Here is a 22,796-nt window from a genome sequence, read left to right as displayed (position 1 = left end):
TTACTCCTATTTGGATGCTTTTAAAAAGTAATTTTTAAAAAGAGTACTTTCTTGGTTTGCACTCTTGGAAGAAGGGGGTGGGAGTGTTCTAGAACTTCACCTCTTTTAGTTTCATGTTATACAGCTATGTATTACACTGGTATAAAATAATGAATTCAGCCCTTTTTGTTTCAGTTTGGTACTATTTTCCTGCCCACTCCAGAGATAGGACTGTGGCAACACTGCTGGTACATATCCCGGGGAGATAAGGGGAACATGTCTCCAATCGTGGAACAAGGGGACAGTGTTTCCTAATAACCCGATTTGAAATTATGAAGATTTGTATGCGACTGCCACAAAGGAAAGTGAGATGAAATTGATCTACCTTGACTTGTTTCACTTTTTAAAAAAAATCGTATTCTTTAATATTTCATTGTCATTAATTATTGTTGTTTACTTCCTGTATTGCGATCATCATAATTTTGCTCAAGTAAGAGTGTTGTTGCGCCATACATAGTTGATTTTCTTCCATACTTTTGGGGAAGTCATTATTTATAATATTACAAAACAAGTGTCCTAAAACTTTAATGTGGATCATTGTGGATGCATAAGTAGAAACATATCAATTATAAATATGCATGTATTCAGATTACAGAATTTGTTCACGGCACTGATTTTTAATATTGATATGTACTACAATTTCATCTACATCGCCTACAACAGGTTCACCTCAGAAATCAGATTCATCTACTGTAATTTGAGTCTCATCTCCCCTCCCCCAGAAAAAGCCTCAGATATGCCTTCCTCCCTCAAATCTACCCTCCTCCCCATGTTGAAGACAACTCTGCTCCCCTTATCCTCCACAGCATTGTTTTTCAACTTCATAAATATTTGAGCATCGCGTTTCTAAAAAATATGGGAACGGTCTTACCCGTCCCCCGAATGTTGAAGACAGATTTACTCAACTGCCTTCAGTATCTGGATATCTGACAACGAAATACATACGCAGAAACAGGCCTCGAGGTTTGGTTTAAGTACTTTCCTTTTGCATCTACAAATGATATACGTATACACTCAGACCCATATTCACGAATGGGAGCCTGAGTTCCGGACCCAAGATGACAAATTTGTAGGGGCAACTTTTTCAAGAACGAGATTGAAGTATGGTATGGGGAGAAAGAAGCTGCCCAAGGGAACTATACTGGAAACAATTTTTATACAACAGTGGGGTCGAGTTTTCTCGTCATAACGGTAGTGCCAAGAAGAAGCTGAGACAATTGCTTATTGGCTTCTACCCTAATTCACGCATTTACTTCTGTATGTCCCACTAGCAGAGATGGAGTGGGTCAGTGGGTCGGTGGGTCAGTGGGTGAAGTTTTCTGGGTGGGTCAGTGGGTCGTGGGTCAACAGCATATGACCCACTGTGACCAACTACCCACCCTGACCCACTGCGACCCACCACCCACCATGACCCACTGTGACCCACCACCCACCGTGACCTACTGTGACCCACCACCCACTGTGACCCACTGCGACCCACCGACTCAGTATGATCTACCGATCTTCTCTGCTCACTCCATTGTAGACAGTACCTTCTGAAGACTGGTAAATTTGTCTCCGTTTTACATTCAAGACCTTCATTTCCCTTTCTTTTCCACTTGTTTCTGTCTACTTACCTGAGGTGAGTATATCTAATCAAGTGAAAAAAGAACTTCAGGCACTTTTGGATATTGATATTTTTAATAGTAATAATAGCAATAGGACTTACACTACTACTTGGCTTTCGAGACTGTGAGTTTTTAGAGCTAACTACTGGAAAAAATACATTTATGAACCACTGTAATATATAAATTATTATATAAAAAAAATGGAATGTAACTGTGTGCCTGATCATCACGGTCAAATTGCAAAGTCAAATGAAATTACTTTTGGTATACTTTTGTAGTTAGGCCTTAATCCAAATTGGGATGTTATATTGCTTTTATTATAATGCATAATATCCTAAGGAGGTAGTGAGGATCCGAATTTTATTGAAAATAAACAGCGTGTGTCCTAGCATTTTTTAAAATTCTCCTTTATGTAGGGGGGCGGGGGCACTTTCTATATATGGAAAATTGGTAGTGAGTTCGTTTGTAAAAATGATCGAAAACGGCAATCAACTTACAGCACAGGGCAATCAAGCCATAAAGTTGTGAGAAAAATAGGCATAAAATTTGTACTGTAAGCTTAATTATACGGAAATTTGAAATTTGGATTATACGCATAATTGTATGGAAAATTTTACACTTTTTCTCCCTTTACGTTGGTCTACTTACTTTGATTTGGAACTTTGAAATTTCATCCTTTTTTCCACTGAAAAGTATTGATAATTCAACAAGGAAATAATTATACTATGATAACTTAATTGAAATTCATCGTAATTTGGCACATGGCAAACAGCAGTGTGGTAATTGAAGTTGAAGAAGGAGGGAAATTCCCATTCAACTCTGAACACTTTCCAGGAACCTCGTTCCCTTTCGCTTTCTAGACGGGGGAGGGAACTTGGTAATGGTATCAAACTTTCATGTGTAATTACAAAAATTAAATTTATAAACAAATAAGAAATCATCAGTTTATTAGGTTTTAATTGATAATTTATTCACAAGATTCCCTATCAAATGCGTGGTAGATGAAGTTTCTGTTCTACATGAGTCGACATTACCAACTGACATGGTCGATATGGAAAAGATGTTGTATGGTGATAGAGAGATGATACTTCTTGCTTAGTATTTTCAAACCTAACCAAGAAAAATCGTTATCAGACTTAAGTCTAACAAGTAGATTTTCGATGAGAAGTTGCAGAAATCGGGTAGAAATATTATCAATTTCCACGACAGAGTGCGAACGGAAATTTCCCCTTATGAATTTACAGATGACTAATAAAATAATTTATATTTTCTACAAAGTGCTGGAGGGCCTTGAGGCAGAACGGGAAGACCCATTGCTATTTTGTTTTTTAAAATATTTTGAATTCTTGCTTTTAAGTGCCAATAGAATAAAACAACTTACTTTCGACAAGATAAATTTTCAAGCAAAGCGCGCAACGCAAGATTGAATGGAAATCAACCTTTACACGGCCGTGATCGTCACAACAACGTTTGATAAATGGTTTGCCAACGATTTAATCTTGAAGTCATTCCAAGAGTGAGAAAGTCGACACTAATTGTCTCTGGCTGAGGAAGGAAATCCAATGCAATCGTTCATTTCATCAACAAATTTTAAAATTTGTAAAAAAAAAAAAAAAAAAAAAAAAGGAAACACCAGTGCAAGATTGCACCCCCCAGATTTTTTGCACACACCCCTAAGTTCAAAATTCTGGATAAACCACTGCATTTGCTCATCACTAAAGATAAGGATGGTAACTAACCCTTTCCGGTACCCGGCTTTTTGGGCTAGTTTTTAGAATTTCAGTCAAGCAGCTACTGCATCGTCACTATTTATCCTAGGATCATGGTTCATACCTCATTCTCTTCCGAACAGAGAATGGTACCACTTGCATGCTCATACCATATACCAGGAGCGGGAAAAATGATGTCAAAGGGGAAATTTTTGAGGGAAATTTTTTCTCGCAATTTGGGCCCCTCTGGAGCGGCCCTGTGTGAACGTCGGCATCTAAAAAATATCTGATAAACAGTACTTGGTATACTGAATGTGTGTGCCAAATTTCAAGTTTCTATGTTGAATACTAAGGGCGGGAGAAATTTTATCAGGAATTCCCACCATGCCCCAAATTACCGTAAAACACCATGATCCCAGGTAAAAAAAAGTCCTGAGACACCCCTAATTACCCTAGAGTCATGTTTCGCAAATCATTCTCTTCAGAATAGAACTGCCTTTCAGGTGGTATGACCCACGTGTCTCCATCATGTATCTAAGGAGGGAAAATCCCGAAAAGAGGGATTTTTTGGGTCTAAATATCCTTTTTTCAACTTTTAGCCCCCCTGGACCCCCTGTTTTAACGCAGAGATCTGAAAATAAATTCTGGTAAATACTACTCGGTGGGCTGCATGTTTATGCACAATTCCTATTTTCCAGGTGCAAAAGTAAGCCCGCCAAAAAAAAAAAAAAAATACCGACAATGTCCCATATTCCCGTATACAGAGGGACATTTTTAAACATTCCCTGAGACATCCCTAATTACCCTAGGGTCATGTGTTGCACATCATTCTCTTCAGAATAGAACTGTCTTTCAGGCGGTATCATTCACTTGTCCCCATCATGTAGCTAAGGCGGGAAAATCCCGTGAATGGGATTTTTCGGTAAAAATTCCCTTTTTCAACGTTTAGCCCCTCTGTACCCCCCTGTTTTAACTCAGAAATTTGAAAAAAATCTGGTAAATACTACTCGGTGGACTGAATGTTTGTGCACAGTTTCAATCTTCTAGGTGCAAAAATTAGCCAGCAAAAAAATAATCGCGAAGAAAGGGACTTTTTGGTAAAAATATCCCTTTTTTCAGCTTTTTGCCCCTCTGGATCCCCCCGTGTTTTAACGCAGTAATCTGAAAAAAAATCTGGTAAATACTACTCGGTGGACTGAATGTTTGTGCAAAAGTTCAATCTTCTACGTGCAAAAATAAGCCCGAAATAAATAATTTACATAACCCCCTCCCGAAAAAATATTACACGAAAATATAGATTTTAGAATTATGACGTCATCACCTGCTATGTCTCGACGCAGGAAGGTGTGAAACCATACGTAAGGTCTTCTACAATGCCTCTGGACTTGAAAAACAAAACAAAAGAAAAATACCCGGACGAAAATCTCAAATAGGAGAGTTATAACGAAATATACCATGAAACACCCCGTATGGTACAAAAAGTACCATGGGATCCCCAAAGGGCTAAAGGTATTCTTGGGATGTTTAATTAATTGAAAAAAAATTCGAGTCGAGACTCGAGTCGAGTCGAGACAGCTGGTTAAAATCTCGATTCGACTCGAATGTCTCGAAAATCTTTCTATAATTTTTAATATTATTTTGAAGTAAGTACTCAGAAACACTCGGCACGAGAATTTCGGAAACTGCAGGACTTGTCAGCTGTTCGAGGAGCGCTGAGGTAATTGTCTTCAACAAGTGGCGAAACCAAGGGGAAAAGACGTCCAAATGTCGAGGGGTTGGGCGCCTCCCAACTCATTACAGATGTCGGACGTCGTAGGCTGGGAAGACTGTTAAAACAGAACAGGCAGCGAACTGCGTCGGAACTAAGATCAGAGTTTAATGCTGGGCAAAGTACAAGTGTGTCTGAACTAATGTTGTCAAATTTCCGGAAATTTTGAACCTGTTTTATTAAAAAAAACGTTTTTTCGATTTTCCGGAAAAATTGAAAAAATTAATATGTTTGTATTAGATTAATTTTACTAGTAATGCTATCTCTTTTTTTTTCAAGCACGCGAAAAATGTAAGTTCAAAAATTTCAATATTGCGAATATTAAAAAATAACACTCGAAAATAAAACTATTCGAATTATTATCTATATATTAAAGTACTAGATTTACGCGTATATCTTTCTCCACAGAGAGAAGTTTATATGTTTGTCTCCAATCCTTTCAACAATTAGATCTCGAACCCACAAGAGCTAGAAACGTGCCGTTTTCATTTGTAGATTCCAAATTTTGTGTAAATTGACCAGTTCTAATTGAATATTTAAAAAAAAAAAAACATGACCATTAGTTCTTTATTACATTTTTAGGGGTACACTAGAAGTAGTGTGGGGGTGCGGTGTCTCAGTGGTAGAGCTTTCACCTCCGGTGCTGGTTCGATCCCCCATCGCGCTGTGTGGACTTTGTGGTGAACAAACACCATGCTCGTGGGTTTTCTCGAGGTTCTCTCGTTTCCTCCCATTTTCTTCATTCCACCATTTTATTCATTCCTCATCATCACCGTCTCCTTTAGCCTAACCGGCATAACCGTGGGACGTAAAACTAAAAATATCATTTCACTGGAAGTACTGAAATTTTTGAAAAAGTAAAGCATCATACCCTACAAGTTATACATTCCAACATCACATAGTTGTTCATAGGGTTGTATATCGGTCAGGCGTTTGTTTCATTGCCAAATGATAATGAAAACGAAAGATAACCATTTCTCCAGTCTAAGATTAATCTTCATTGTTTGGAGAGTTTTTTCAATAAACACCATTTATCACTGACATAAATAATTGTTTGTGTAATTTATTTCATTATTAAATAATTCATGCAAATGCATGCATACACGATATGGGCACTCAGTAAATGGATACTTGAAAATTTGAATTCAATTATCTATACAAGCCGGCTACGAATCTTTAGTTTTGGCCACGGGTGCAGTCCAAACTACTCTCCTTCTACCAATTCTACAATTAGGATTGAGCTTCTCACCGGATGTGTAGCCTACCGAAGGACCCCACAGATGTTATCGAAACTATTGTGCTATTGTTTCTTTGTATGCTTTGACAGAAACTTCTGTAGATATCAAAGCCCGTCAGTGAAGCCATATCTAGCATCTTGGTGCTAGATCTAGCATAATTCACTCCTATTTAGCATGTAGCATCTTGACTTTAGCATTTTGGAAAATCTCATCCTTTCCTCTGGAGAACAGAAAAAGAACGAAAATTTAGATGGCTCACTGACCGTTGGGAATTATTCCTTAGTTGAAGCGATGATTGGAGTAATAAAACCAGTTAGTATTTCCGCTGTTGTATTGTTGAATTCACAAAAATGTTCAAAAAGAAGCAAAACGTGACTCTGCACAAGATGTTTACTTACCCATAGTTTTATTATTGTCAACTGAACCCTGAGTATCTGGGATGTTTCTGTCCCTTCTCACTTTACAACTTGGGAGGGGACGGGGTATGATCGTCAGAAATGCTTCAGTGCTGCGTCGGAAGCGGCATGTTTTGTATATATTTCTTAAAATGTTATCCATTTATAAAGTATAAATTCCCCCTTCCTCCCCTGGTTCTCTCAATCCAATACAGAGAACCGACTCTTTGAATGAAGAAAGAACCCTGAACCCTTCCGAAGATGCTAAAATGAATGATGCGTACAAATAACAAACCTGTGGATGAATCAAATAATGCAGATACATGAGAAGATTATGACCAAGATAACAAACAGTGTTTGATGCAGCGCAGTCCACCACATGTAAATAGATTTGAAGTGTTCATATTTGTGTATGAGTGCGTGTGTATGTGCTTGTTTCTGAGTATTTATTTGCGCGTGTGTCTTGTAATTGTTATATTAATATTCACTGGATTAAGTGAAAGTATAAAATGGATTTGATGACTGCCAAATTGACGTCACCTTGGTAAGTCATTATTTTTTAATATTTAGTAATATTAAATTAGATTATAGTTTAGCGTCGTTTTCAGGAGCAAAGCTGTACAAGACCTGAACGTACAGTTTAACGTCGGATTTGAAACACATGAACTCCTACCATGAATCAAACCTCGTTCGAGAAAGGCGCATACGCTAACCACATACAGTAGCAACGGGGAGCTCAACATTTAGTAATATGTATATTAAGTTGTAAAATTATATTCGTTTAATTTTCACTAATATAATCTTCACAATGTAAAGCATTCGCTGGGCACGTTATCTTGTTTAAAAACAAAGAGCCTAGTTCTTATGTTTCCGTCTCGTGGTTGGACTGCGGGATGATAGAAATCCGAAAGAGATGTTTTTATTATATTTTGTACAGTAGATCTGATCCTTCATAATCTCCGTGTTTGATAAGAATGAACCTCCCTGGCTCACGAAAATGTATACGTAATATAACAAACCATGCACATTAAATGCCAGACTAATATAGCCAACATTGAAGATGCCCCCCTAGAAGATTTTCTTCGGCCGCCCATGTCTGGAGGTACACAATTTCGCAACTCAGTGGATACGATGTGGATGTATTCAAAGTCCACTGATTTACCCCTCAAATTTAAATTTTATAAAAATATTCTCAGTAAATATTAACCTGAGGAGAACTATTTTTTTAAAAATTCGATCGCTAAAGGAGTTTTTTTTAGCAGGTCTCGGTAATCGTCCAGCACGAAAACTAAAGTTTCGACAAGTGTTTCCCCAGCAAATTTTTTGAGAAAGGGGTCCTCCAGGAGCGTTATTTAGAGGGTAATTCCTGCTTTTGTTATATACATATATAGATATAGATAGATATAAATATAGATATACTGTATATATATAAAGATAAGTAGGAGCGGGTCTTTAAAATTAGTTCGGAAAAATAATATGAAAATCTGGCATAATTTGCAAGAATCTATCTAGTCTAATATAAATAAAATAAATAGTTTGATTGTGTGTTTGTCTGCCTGTATGCGGCCTGGTGACCAGACGAATGAACCGAGAGTTACCAAATTTTGGTCAGGGGTACCTTGGCCCAGACCCCAGATCAAGATGAATATTTTTTTTTTCAAAATTCGAACCAGGGGGTCTCAGGGGGCGCTTACAGGGACATGTAAAAGTGGTAGAAAATGGCCGATATAATTGTCGAATTCATAGTTTTCGCGGTCGCTGAAATCAATGGTGAAACTCTAATCAGATTAACTTCCAAATTCACGCTATTCGCGCCGGGGGTCACCGGGGGGGTCGGATACCGAGACAAGTAAAAGTAATCCAGAATGACCGATGTTAGTGTCAAATCCATAGTTTTCGCGGTCGCTGAAATTAATGGTGACAATTTCGTTAGCCATGATATACAAATTCAGCTACAATTGCATGCGGGCCGGGAGTTAGCGGGGGCAGAAGGGGGATACCAAATACTGCGCCCATGCGAAGAATGGGTATATTCAGCTAATATAAATAAAATAAAAGAGTTTGTTTGTGTCTTTCTGTCTGTGTGCGGCCTGGGGACCAGACGAGTGGACCAAGAGTTACCAAATTTTGGTCAGGGGTACCTTGGCCTAGGCCCCAGATCAAGACGAAAAGTTGTTTTCAAATTTCGGAGTCTCAGGGGAGTCTCAGGGGAAGGGGGCGTTTACCGAAACCGGCTTGGGAACCAGACAAACTGACCGAGAGTTACCAAATTTCAATCACGAATACCTTGGTCCAGGCTCCAGACCAGAGTTAAACGATTTTGTAAAATTTCGAACCATGGGGTCTCAGGGGTCGTTTACCGGGACATGTAAAAGTAGTAGAAAATAACCGATATTAGTGTTGAATTCATAGTTTTCGCGATCGTTGAGATCAATAGTGACTCTTCCATTAGCGATGATTTGCAAATTCAGCAACAATTGCATGTGAGCCGGGAGTCAGCGGGGGGGGGGGATACCGAGACAAGTAAAAGTAATCGAAAATGACCAATATTAGTGTCAAGTTCATAGTTTTCGCGGTCGCTGAAATCAATGGTGACACTTTCATTAGTGGTCACTTGCAAATTCAGCTACCATTGTATATGGGCCGGGAATCAGCGGAGGGGGGGGATGATACCAAAACATGTAAAAGTAATCCAAAATAACCGATATTAGTGTCAAATCCATAATTTTCGCGGTCGCTGAGATGAATGGTGACACTCTTATTAGCGATCACTTGCAAATTCAGCTACCATTACATGCGGGCCGGGAGTCAGCGGGGGGGAGGATACCGAGACATGTAAAAGTAATCCAAAATGATCGATTTAGTCTCAGATCCATAGTTTTGCGGTCGCGGAAATGAGGGTTATAATTCCACAGGTCTTGAATTCCATGCGAATGGGTATATTTAGCTAATATATATATATATACTGATCATAAAAATAAGGAATCAGATAAAAACACACGTAAAACTTCTTACGAATAATGTGAGAACACTATTTTGTCCAGTTCAGATTAAAATCATGAAGGCCCAACGTGCAAACGAGCCGTTTGGAACATCTGTGCACGTGATCAGTGACATGGCGCTACCAGATATAATTTTGTAGCGTGGCGCTGCCAACACATTCCAGATCCAGGATACCTTTGTTCTCATTGTGTTTAGTGCGTCACAAATCTACGTAGTGAAATTGCGTAACAACGTGATTTGCCAGAATCGTTGGCATGGCGAGCTATCGGCAGGTTGGAAGCTGTTCAGTCACAGCGGGAGGTGGCACATGCCATAGGAGTAGCACAACGTGTGATTTCCCGATTGTGGAATCGATTTCAAACAACTGGAAGTGTTCGAAGAAGACAAGGACAGAACCGTCCACTAGCAACCAAAGCCAGAGACGATCGTTATCTCTTCTTAACAGCCCGTCGAAACCGGCGTCAGAATACAACTCTGCTCCCGCGAGCCTTCCGAACAACAGGACGCACAATATCCACTTAAACGATCCACAATCGCCTTCGAGAAGGTGGTCTCTACGCACGTAGGCCTATGGTGTATGTCCCATTAACTGCACGACACCGTGTTGATCGAAGATCGTAGGGGGAGGAACATCGTGGGTGGGTACGCAATGAATGGGGCAATGTTTTGTTCTCTGGCGGGTCTCGATTCAGTGTGGAGCCTGATAATCGACGTGTTTTCATCTGGAGAGAGCGTGGAACACGACACAATTCCATGTCCGTGTTCATGAAAACTCTTGTTCTTCCTTATGCTGGTGCCATTGGTAATTCGTTCCTTTTCATGGATGACAATACTCGTCCTCACAGAGCTCGGTTAGTGGATGAGATGCTGGATGCTGAGGGTGTCGCTCGGATGAAGTGGCCAGCACGCTCTCCGGATCTCATTTCAATTGAGTTGAGTTGATTTTGAGTTTATCGTCCCGTTCAGCAGCGAGGCTATATGAGACGTGGACCTACTGATTAACGTGGAATCCGAACCACATGAGCTCCCGCCGGGAATCGAATCCGGGTACATTTCAATTGAGCATGTCTGGGATATGCTTGGCAGACGAATTGCCGCTAGGCCAGTAAATCCAACAACCATTCCAGAGCTGGAAGTCGCTCTTCTGGATGGGTGGCACAACATCCCCCAAGAACGCATCGATAATATGATTGAATACATGCCACGCAGGTATGCGAGGCTCTGTTCGCTATTCGAAGTGATCATATGACATATTAAGGAACAATCAGTGTTGTTGCCTTGCCTGTTTGTGAGCAGTTCGAAAGGTGCGCACATAACCGTCTTGTGTCGAGCCATGTGAACAATGTTTTCCGTGCTCCAACACCAGTATGTGCCCCAGTTTTCTAGTATTCCTTCTTGTATGATATATATGAGTCAAACACAAGCTTATTCATACATTATCTTAAGGTCTTGTGTGATATTTCAGCTGAACTTCTCATTTTTTGAGCATTATATGCAATATATATATAGTGGCGGATCCAGGATATGATCAAGGGAGGGACTAAACCATAGTTTGCAGTTTTATCCAGTGTAAAGCAGGCTTGAAGCCCATTTTATGCAGTGTATACTTCAGTGTGAAGGGGGAGCCTATAGCCCCCTTGGATCCGCCTCTGTATATATATATATATATATATATATATATATATATATATATATATATATATATATATATAGATAGATAGATAGATAGATAGATAGATAGATAGATATACATGATCGAAAATGGCCTCTAATCCATACTCGCTGAGGTGAACAGAAGGTGACGTTTAAATCCACAAATTTAGCCCCATCATTACTGTACGGGGGTTGGTGACATGTAAAGATAATTGAAAATTATCGATATTAATGTCAAATTCATAGTTTGGGGGCTCCATAAGTTCAATGGGGACAGTTTTGATGCCCTTTGTGTACAAAATGAAACGTATTCTCCCCGTGCGAAAAACGGGTATTCGGCTAGTCTGTAATAATAACTAACGGAAGTTTCACTTAATATATTTCTTGCTGCTCAAATTTACTCACTTGTGCGATATATGTGTGTAAAGTAGAATTAAAACCTGTTGCTTTAAGTATCTTTCCGTTAGCGAAATACATTGTATATACAGTAGGACGTCGATAATCCTAACGTCAAAAACCGAACGCGGTCCCTAAAAGCTTTTTACATTTTGTCTTAAAGCTAGCGATAAACAAACCATAGCGTGTTCATCGACGTTATGTGAAGTCAGTGTTTTTACAAAAGTTCATTTATATGTAATTGTTTATCATGTATTTTTATTTTTTCTTAGGCCTATAAGTTTCAAGTGTGACTTACAAGAACAGAGTTATTTAGAGTACAGGCAGGTTCTTCAGAAACATTAAATGTAAGTAGCTTTACGTAATGTTTACTGTATGTACTGAATAACCACTGTATCCATAGAGGAACATACCGTACAGTATATGTAAGCCTAAATGACATTTTCTTGGTCATTTTCGAAAATCAGAACAATTTGAAAATACGAACTACCAGTGGTCCCAATTAGTTCAGATTTTCAACTTACCACTGTATATGTTGCAGACATGTTACAGCAAGTAAGATTACTAGCATCAGGCCAACAAATAGTTTTTAAACTATATTTTCCTGTTTTTGCCAATATATCCGAACAAATTATTTTTTCTAATGATTTCAAATTTTCCGGAATTTTACATAGAACAATGAAAATATCTCTATGAAATATATGTTTGATTTAACATATTAACTAAAATGATTCTGCGATTAACAAAAATGATGATTCTGATAATACCCAAATTTTCCGATTTTCCCCAGCTCGGGAAAACCGTAAAAAATGTGTTTTTACCCAAAATTTCCGTTTTTTCACAGGCCTTCACAACACTAGTCCGAACACACAGTGCACCGAACACTCCTAACGATGGCGAATGTTAACACCACGACATCGGCAACTACAACTGAAATGAACACGTGACCATCGCCACTAGACCTGGGCACAATAGCAGAGCGTTGCATTGTGTGATGAATCCCGTTATCTTCTTCATCATGACGATGTGAGGGTGCGAATACGTCGTGTTCCAAGGGAACAGCTCCTTGACATTTGTAATGCGGGACGGAGACAAACTGGGTGCGGCTTAATTATTATCTGGGGAACATTCACGTGAGCATCCGTGTGTCTAGTAGAGCTCAAGCAAGGCACCATGACGGCCGAGGGGTCGCACGCTGCTTGCAGACTACATACACACCTTCATGACGGCCATGTTTCCCAATGGTAGTGGCATTTTTCGACAAGATAATGCACCATGTCGCAAGGCCAGGAGTGTGATGGAGTGGTTCGAGCAACAAAGGAGCGAGTTCCAAGTTATGTGCTGGCCCCCAAACTCTCCGGATCTGAACCCAATCGATCACATCTGGGATGTGATTGAACGTGACGTGAGGGTGCATCACCCTCTCCCCGGAATTTACGGGAATTGGATGACCTGTGTGTGCATATGTGGTGCCAACTCTCTCCAGCGACCCACCGAGGGACATTGCGACCATGCCAAGACGCGTTGCCGTTGTTATTCTTGCCAAAAGGTGGACATACTAACAATTACGTAGGTAGTCATAATGGTCTGGCTGATGTGTGTGTATATTTTAACTCGTATATTTTGTCTCACTCGAATTTCGAGACGTCTCGATTCGAATTCGAGTCGAGTCGAGACATAGACTGTCGAGTCGAGACACGAGTCGAGACAGCAACATATTTTCGAGTCGAGACACTAGTCGAGACAACATTTTCTCGAAACGAGTCGAGACAGGCTTAAATCTCGACTCGACTCGACTCGTGCGCATCCCTAAGAACCAGACGTGGTTGATTTCTGCGATCTTCAGTTTGAGTAGAACGTTGAGAGTGAAAGTGAGAACTCTTCTTAGAAAACTAAGTCAATTCTTTAAAAAATAGTCTCTATCTTTTTTTTAAAAATAGTTTTTGACCTATGTATATCAAAACTGAGACTGAAAGTTGTAGAAAATTTATATCACATTCGATCTTAATACATTGTTAAAGATGAAGATGAAAGGTCTTCTTCGGACTCTGGATCAATTGCAGGAAACCATATCTATCTATATGTTACTGTCTTTGCTCTATAGTAATCAATGTTGAACCGAAAATGACTAATTTCTACCTCTACCCATAGGTAAATCATCTTCATTAACGAACTTCACAAAAGAATTATTTTAGCTATCGATCCCAGAAAAACTATTCAATAATTCACTTGCATTTAGTAGTTCACGTGTGAAGCAAAAGTCGTATAGGAGTACGCACTAACATTACAATATTGTAAATCCCACTTGGATGATCCTGATAAATCGAAGTGTGTTTGTCATATTTGGTTGTATTAAGTAGTAATCCTGTGGAACAGATAACGTTGAAGTATTGAAAGTCTTTTCATCGTGATATATGAATAGTTTTCGTTACGTTGAGAAAGTGGTATCGGTGGTATCTTGATATTGAAAACAAGAAAACATCGAAAACTATCCAAATACTGAAAACTGTCGAAAAATCGACATCGAAAAATCCCGACCTTTGAAACTATCGATCGATACATCGAAATATCGCAAGTCCTACCAACGACCTTCTGCATCAATAGGCTAGCGGGAAGAGCTGTGCCGAAACTCACAAAATCAGCACTCACGAGTTCGCAACTCACGCTCACTCGACCTTAACCTCACGAAGTGAGCAGACTGGTGATGTGAGCGTGAGGTCAGACTGGTGATGTGAGCGTGAGGTTCAGTAAGGGTGAGGTAAGACGGGTGAGGTGAGCGTGAGGTCGAAATGAGTTTGTGAGCGTGAGGTCGAAATGAATTTGTGAGAGTGAGGTTGAGAGAGGTTAGGTCAAAGTGGTCACCTCTGACAAGGAAGGGTCACGCAGTGGCTCCGCTGAGATCCGAACGAGACAATTGTGTTTACATTTGATATGTTATAACTAGATGAATCCCAAAGTTATACGTGCCACCGGGCGGAATGTCGTGAGTTACAACATATTTTGTAATATAAAAACTAGAAAGCTGGTAGAATAGTTTGAACTGAGTCATTTGTTCGGAAACGGTTGGGTAAATGGAAAACTTGGATAATGCGTAACCCATCATTTTCAAGGGTACACTTTTTCGGATAAAAAAGTTTACCCCAGGGTCCTCGCAGGGTCCCAGACGGGGTCCAACTCAAAATTTTCAAATGGCAAGCAGGGTTAAGTAGCACATCATTTGAAAGCTGTTGTAAAATGAAAGAAAATGCAGTAAGTCTCGACTCTTTACAACAACCCTGTGCGGAGGGTCAAAATGTAAACAAAAGTTTAATTGAAAAACTATGGCCACCTTGAATTCAAGATGGCCACTTAAAATTTATGTCATTCATAACAGTACAAATCTAAATCTCTATTCTCCTCTATTATGTATTTAGAAACAATTGGAAGACTAAAGAACAATTGAATTTCGATTCACTTCAACTATTATTTCATTCGGTAACAACACATATATGTTTTGTTAATGCACGTTCGTTACGGTTCTCTAGACATCATTTACTTGAATATGACGAACATGCGATGAACACACAACTCTGACTTCCTACTCATTCTGCTAAACAAAAGTTGAATACCTTCGGGTATTTTTCTAATTTTGTCGTGCATAAAGGACTTGCTGCACCAGTAGGTTGGGGGCTCTATTGTAACGTATTCGTGATGGTTACATTTGTATGTCATTCATTGGTTTGATCGCAATACTTCAAGCAATACCAAATATACAAAAAAAAAAAAAAAATCATTTGCAAGATTGGCAGGTAGTACCATACGATGTGTAAGTCTTTTCAGTACATCGAGCTGCGTCAAACTTTGTTGGTTTGGTCACAGTACGTATTCTAGAAAATAAAATATTTATATACAAACACACTTTTCACGCTGGCAGCCATATTGGATTACAGATTATACTGTTTGATATTTTGTGGATATCTACTATTAATCTTAAACGTAAACACCACATTTCGCTTCTCCAACACCAGTGGTGTGAGCTGGACATGCGTTCGATACATAGTGCGGTATTTTGAACTCAAGATTTCGCATAGTTTCGTCACTTACTAATCAACATTAATGCCAAATTTGGTTTTCCTAGCTTCAGCAGTTTGGTATGCTTATCCTTACGATATAGGTTTTAAGCGGCCATCTTGGATTCAAGGTGGCCGTAGATTTTCAATTAAGCTTTCGTTTACATTTTGACCCGCCGCAGTTTTGGACAAGCTTGTCGTAGAAAGTCGAGACGTGCTCCATCTTCTTTCACTTAACAGGAACTTTCAAATGATGTGTTACCTCTCTTGCCATTTGAAACTTTTTAGTTGGACCCCACCTGGGACGATGTGAGGACCCTGGGACAAGACTTTTTTACTTAAATTGTTGTACTTTGAAAATAATGCTACACTTCCTTACCTGTTTTCACATTTGTCTCACCGTTTCCAATTTATAGGGGTGACCATGGACTTTTAAATTGTTTTTGTTTACAGTTTGACCCTCCGCAATTTTGCACAGGGTTGTTGTAGAAAGCCGAGACTTACTGTATTTTCTTTCATTTTATAACAGCTTTCAAATGATGTGCTACTTGACCCTCTTTGCCATTTAAAAATTTTGAGTTGGACCCCGTCTGGGGCCCTGCGGGGGACCCTGGGACAAAACTTTTTATCCCAAAGAGTTTGTTGTTGAAAATGATGAGATACGTGTTGACCAAGTTTTCCACTTACCCAACCGTTTCCGAACAAATGACTCGGTTCAAACTATTTTGCCAGTTAATTTTTTGTAGTCCTTACATTATAAAATATGTTGTAACTCACGATATTCCGCCCGGTGGCACGTATAACTTTGGGATTCATCTAGTTATGACATATCAAATGCAAACACGATTGTCTCGTTCGGATCTCAGCGGAGCCACTGCGTGACCCTTCCTTGTGAGTTCTGGTTCTGAATATAAGACTTAAAATATTCAAAACAGGAGTCCGAGTTCGAACTTCGAAATTTCGGACCTGGATCCAGAAACCGCATATCCTGATCTGGAGGGAACCGGTCAAAACCCCCACAGCCAAAACACCCACACTCAAGAAATGTCAAAACGCCCACACAAACGGTCATAACCCCCACGCAAATGGACAAATCTCCCAAATATACGAACGGTCATAACCCCCACAGCCAAACCTCCACACTCAAGAAATATCAAAACGCCCACACGATCTGTCATAACCTCCAACGGCCATAACTCCCACACAAATGGACAAAACAGCCACACATAGCAACGGTCACAATCCCCACATAAATGGACAAAACTCCCACATGCAGAAATTGTCACAACTGCCACACAAATGGACAAAACCCCCACACAATCGGACAAATCTCCCACACTCTGAAATGATCCTGGTTGCATGTCTTGCCCTTGTACTTTTTAATAACATTTTTTATTCCACTTAAACTGATGTTGCAACTATTCTTCTTGCACTGTTTTCTAATGACAGAAACACTAAAGTGGGCGTCATAAAGAACCGCAACAAAGACGTGCAATCACGATCATTTCAGAGTGTGGGTAATTTGTCCGATTGTGTGGGGGTTTTGTCCATTTGTGTGGCAGTTGTGTCAATTTCTGCATGTGGGAGTTTTGACCATTTGTGTGGGGGTTTTGTCCATTTATGTGGGGATTATGACCGTTGCTATGTGTGGCTGTTTTGTCTATTTGTGTGGGAGTTTTGACCGATTTTTTGGGCGTTTTGACATTTCTTGAGTGTGGGGGTTTTGGCTGTGGGGGTTTTGACCGTTCGTGTATTTGGGAGATTTGTCCATTTCTGTGGGAGTTATGACCGATCGTTGGGCGTTTTGACATTTCTTGAGTGTGGGGGTTTTGGCTGTGGGGGTTATGACCGTTCGTGTATTTGGGAGATTTGTCCATTTGTGTGGGGGTTATGACTGTTTGTGTGGGCGTTTTGACATTTCTTGAGTATGGGGGTTTTGGCTGTGGGGGTTTTGACCTAGACCCGATCTGGATGTCAGATCCGAGATTCTGGATCCGTATCCAATATCCGAAATTTCGTATCCGAATCCAGGAACCGGATATCCGGATCTGGATCTAAGATCCGGATTTTCGGATCCGGATCCAAGATCCGAAATTTGTATCGGAATATCCGAGATCTGGATCCGTCTGGCCATCCCTAGTTTGAACATATTCACTCAGGTATTTTATATAATACAGGCAAGGGCCATAAGAATTTTGAATATTCATATTTCAATTTAGTATACGATATCCTATTCTTAATTCTTTGAGATTACAGCAGAGTTACTTCTTTAATACGATTCAGGAGTGGAACTCCTAGGCTCAGTATAGAGCAGAATATGGTAGTAGAGAAATAATAGTAATAATGAAACGGTTTGGAGCTTCTGAGGGAAAACTGATGAAATGTCAATGTCCAAACTATTTCGTTGCTTCATCATCTTCTCACAGAAATTACCCCAGAGTACTTTACTACAATATCAGTGGTACAGTTCGAAGCATAGAAAATGTTACAAAAAGTTTAAGACCAACTTAGGAACAAATTCTTGCGCCGTTTGCTTATGCATTCCGAAATACATTCTCATCGATTAGTCATTTCCGGTATTCAACCCAACTCACCCCATCCTCCAACTCTCCTTGTCTAAAGCGATGTGTGACGCAATGTACTCTTTCCATTCAGATGGAATAAACAGGGACCACTTTTCAAGCTTTATCGCTCTAAAACCTCTTTCATTCGTTTGTTCTGAATGCCTTTCTAGAGCTTGAATAAAACCAAACGTCACAAAATGTTACCATAGCTTCAGAAACACCCTTATTTGCATTCTTTCCCTTTTTCAAAGCCTGCCTATCACATCAACCTAGGAAGATGCTCCTTGTGAAATCTATGGAAATTGTTAATCATGGCAGTAGGTTTTGTTCTTCCTAAACTCTGTAATGCGGGCACAGAGCTCTAAACACTACTGACAGAAATGAGTGTTATTCATTTCTTGTCAGTAATTCCAAGCAAATGTACCAGTTGGTGTCATTTCGGGAGGACAGAAGGATGTAATTGCCCCCTTCTTTGAGCTTGAGAAATACATATTGTGTGATCAAATGTATAGTAATGTAATAAAAATAGGTCGATTCAAGCTCGCGCCAGGTAAACTTTGTGGTGGACAAACATAGTGAGCATGGGTTTTCCCGTTTCTCACACCTTTTCATTCCATCATTTCCTTCATTGCTTATCGTTACCGTCTCCCTAATCCTCCCCGCATAGTCGTGGGACGGAAAACTTAAAGACTTTATTTCATATTTTTACTAATAAAAAATGAAACTATTATGTCGGCGGAAAATCTCCGCCTCCTCCCGGGACCCGGGCAAAGCCTAAAATGACCCTACTTTTAACAACAAACCTATGTAGTTACGATAGAACATTGCTAGAGCGCTTACATTTGCTTTCAAGAGTCGAAGGTTTGATCCCAAGCAATAATAGTTTATGGACGACATTGAGAGAGAGAGAGAGAGATTCAAATTTGGAGACAGAAAGGAATGATTTACATACACAAGTTTAGAATTAGAGAAAAAATGTTGGGATAGCGTCCGTATTATCATGAAAATTGTGACTTTGTGAAACAAAATAAGGAAAGGCTCCGAACTGCGAGGATCACATTAGGCAGTTGTTGAATTAAGATGGAGAATTCTTTTTAGAGCATCAGATGATTACCAAAGGAGAGAAAGATCTTAAGATGTGGAGAATTAAGAAATTTAAAAATCTTTAGCTTCCGAGCCGGTTTTCGAACCACGAATCCACTCAGCCACAGAGAACTCTACGGAGCCTGAAACATATACTGTATCTCCTTTACCTAGTAGAGTGGAATATTCCAAAGGTTGACTCGGTAGATGCGCCGTTCAGACGGGACGGAAATCTCTTTCATCTTAGTTATAGGGTGTATAATGAACTTCCCCTTGTTCAGGAACACTTTTTAAGGTTCCTGTGCCCTCCCCCTTGTCCGAGCACTTCACCTTTTCACCACCAGATGCTCACTTTTTCATTTAGCAATCGCTGCTGGCACCTCTACTGGGAAGAACTGAAAGATCGTACCGCTCAGTTTGAATGTGTCCAGGATATCCACACTTGAAGTGGGCGGTGAGAGGAATCCAACAGTTTTTTTTCGTGCACCTGCAGTCAGTCAGCGTCTATTTTTACAAGCCGTGTTGTTCAGCCGCAGGGCAAAATTTCAACCATTGATGGATAACATAAATCTTTTCTTTTTGCAGGTAGGAATAGAGTTTTTGTACGAAAAACGGGAATTAGGCTGCAGAGAACGTCATTCGCATCGCGTTGTCAAATTTTCTTTCGTCTGTTTATCACATGAAACTCTTTTCTTTTTTTTTCGATTATTACCAGAATATGAGATAAAAAAACTAAATGGTTCTTTGTATACAGAAAACAAACAAACAATACTAATATTTTCTTACATATCAGTATTATATGATTTTTTCTGAAGTGTATAATGCATGAAAAATGGACAGAATGAATTTTGACTTTTCTATTTGTCCCTATCCTTCTGAGGATAGTGTCGCGACTAAAGGGCCTGCAGGGCCCGCAACATTGAGAGGCCCAGAGCAGAAAGAGGCCCATTTCAGTTTCGAAGTTAAACTTTATAATGTTACGATGTTAAAAATTTTGTGATGTTCCAACTATATGTCATTTTTACCCTATGAAGACGGTAACACCTGAGCGATTATTTAGTAAATTAAATGCCAACAAAACTTATACTGACCAGCGAAAACCACTCGCTACTTTTTGAACGAAATCATCGGGCTGAGATAAGAGCTACAAGGCATAACACAACCGAGCGCCAAACACGACAAGAATCTCACTCGATTAGTCAATGTGGCGCTTGTGCCTTGAATGGGGAAGGACGACGATATATCAGGGTGACTAAATGGCTGGGAGCTTCATTTCGGAAACAGCGTGACTTGTCGAGTTTTCGCGATCTGCCGTGCTTATGTATTTCAAAGATGGGAAAAGGACAGTGAAACCAGCATCGAACCAAACAACAAAAAGTGGGACGACCACACCTCATTAAAAATGTCGGATGTCGTAGACTGTCGAAGTTGCTACAGCAGGGAATAGAACCCGGGTCTCCCACGCCACAGGCGCGCATGCTAACCGCTTAGCCACCAAAGAGCTCTACGTGACTCATGAATGTGGAAAGAGGGGGTCCGTTTAACATTTTTGCGGGGAGGCCCATTCGTCCTTACTTACGATACTGAGAGAATGTAAGGTAAAATAATATATATATATATATATATATATATATATATATATATATATATATATATATATATATATATATATATATATATATATATATATATATGTAAACTCCTGGCGCAACAGTCCCTTGTGATCTGAGTCTGCAGCGGGCTTATGTTAGTGGTCAGCACAACTACACCCAACGTCGCCGGCTGTCTAGATTGAAGTCCGCTATCTCTTAGTTTCCCAACTTTTCTCTCGACATTTGGTCAACACAACAATGTTTGAGTACCACACCGGGAATTAAACCCTGGACGACGAACACTTTATCACTTTCGCTAATCATTTGGTAAAATTCAGGTTAGGGTGATACTGAATTATTTTTGGAATATGCCATTTCTCATAAGGTAAAAGTTCAAAAGTATTCTGACATAATTATCAACCAAGTATTCTTGCCTCTAATATCTCTAAAAGTTTTCGAGATATGTGTCAAAAATGGTTGAAACACTTGAAGTTAGTTTAGTAACTTGAAGAAAATAGTGGACTTATACATACATGATTAGAATTGCTCCAATTTTTATTTTTATTCTTCTTTCTCGTAAAGAAATACAAAATCATAATTTCAACCATTTTGGTACATTTTTCATAATTTGAAGCGCAAACAGCCGGTTTCTTTCCTTACGTTTTGAACTTGGGATTTATATTCTCTTTGTCACTTATCGTGAAAGTCATATGACATGGGTCCTAAAGCTAGAATATATTATGCGACAGAGGTAATGACAATTTTTGTCATTTCATCTCTCAAGATCTGTTAAATTTGACATTTATTGAATGATATCGGTTTTATAGTACGAATAAATTTTTCGCAATAAGATGCGTGTAGTGGTCGTAAGAAATGACAAAAGCTACCATTTACCTTTATGGTTTGACTCATGCTTTTTCGATCATGGTATTCCCCTTAAATTTTGTAAAGGACAGTATCATTTTAATTATCTTAACCTAATTTCCTAAAGCATCTCATTCGTACGCTAAAAGAAAGATTTCTATTTTTTATGTATAAGAATTCAGTGAATGCATATTTATTCAAAATTTCTTTTTAAATTAAAGTCGCCTAAACAGATATTCCTTCGAGATTTCTGTATTTTGAAAACAAATTCACGATTTCAGTTCTTTGTATTTACTTTTTTTCCATGTTTTTTTATATCATTCTGTATGTTCATTTCCCATAATTATTTTAGTTTCCCGGTAAATCCATTTATAACAAGCTTCAAATACTGCTACAATTTTAATGTGGTTTCAGGAGAATCTGCATATCTCATCCTTTTGTTACTCTCTATATATTCATCTACTACGTAAACAAACATCAGTGAAGGAAAGAGGCTGAGAGCTAACATGTGCTCCGTGAGGAACGTTGTCATTCCTTTCACTGATATATCTAGAAAGTCTAGTGTTGCCACGAGACGAAACGAGACAAGACGAGACTTCTGGCTGTGTCATCTCGTTTAGAAAAGATGTGCCCGTCTCGTCTCGTATCGAGTGGTTCTGTCTCGTCTCGTGGCAACACCACAAAGGCTGAGGCCCACAAAAAGAGCTGTTATACCAAGTGGTTAAAATTACAACTTTAACCAAGTTTCGTTTGGTTAACAGAGCACAACACACAACACGACTGCAATCTTCCAGCAACGACTGCTTAGTTTCGACTGAACCAGTAATTACTTCGAT

This window comes from Thermobia domestica, chromosome 12 (assembly GCF_964235325.1).
Source record: "Thermobia domestica chromosome 12, izTheDome1.hap1.1, whole genome shotgun sequence".
Classification (NCBI taxonomy): Eukaryota; Metazoa; Arthropoda; class Insecta; order Zygentoma; family Lepismatidae; genus Thermobia; species Thermobia domestica.
The sequence above is the reverse complement of the archived record's forward strand: the minus strand, read 5'-3'. Positions refer to the sequence as shown.